This window comes from Wasmannia auropunctata, unplaced genomic scaffold (assembly GCF_000956235.1).
Source record: "Wasmannia auropunctata unplaced genomic scaffold, wasmannia.A_1.0 LD336092.1, whole genome shotgun sequence".
Taxonomy (NCBI): domain Eukaryota; kingdom Metazoa; phylum Arthropoda; class Insecta; order Hymenoptera; family Formicidae; genus Wasmannia; species Wasmannia auropunctata.
In genome coordinates, this window is record NW_012026798.1 from 395,260 (window position 1) to 395,722 (window position 463).

Below are 463 nucleotides of genomic sequence, written 5' to 3' on the forward strand. Positions count from 1 at the left end.
TGGCTGGAGTTCAGACGTGTGCTCTTCCGATCTTTTTAGTTTGTCAAAATGATGTCAAATTGCATAAATTTTTGATGCATTCTTGATCATTCCCTGAATGAGAAATGATCGCCAATTCGATATACTTATTTACGGAAATTCCTAAAGCGGTCACCCATCCAAGCCATGAACCTTCTGAAACGTGCTTAACCTTGTGATCGTCCGAGAACCGATGCTCCGATGACCTATAAATATTAATTGCTAATAAAAGTATACCAATGGTATAAATCTTTTTAATAGATGTCAAAAAGATGGAATATGTATTAGTCAAGATATATTTTGTTTATAAATATAAAGTTTGCATATATAAAATATTAACAAATATGAAGTTACAATTTTTACTAAAACTTAATTTGTATATGCAAATGGCATTTGAAATAAGGGATTAAAATAATACTTGCCATATATATATATATATATACAA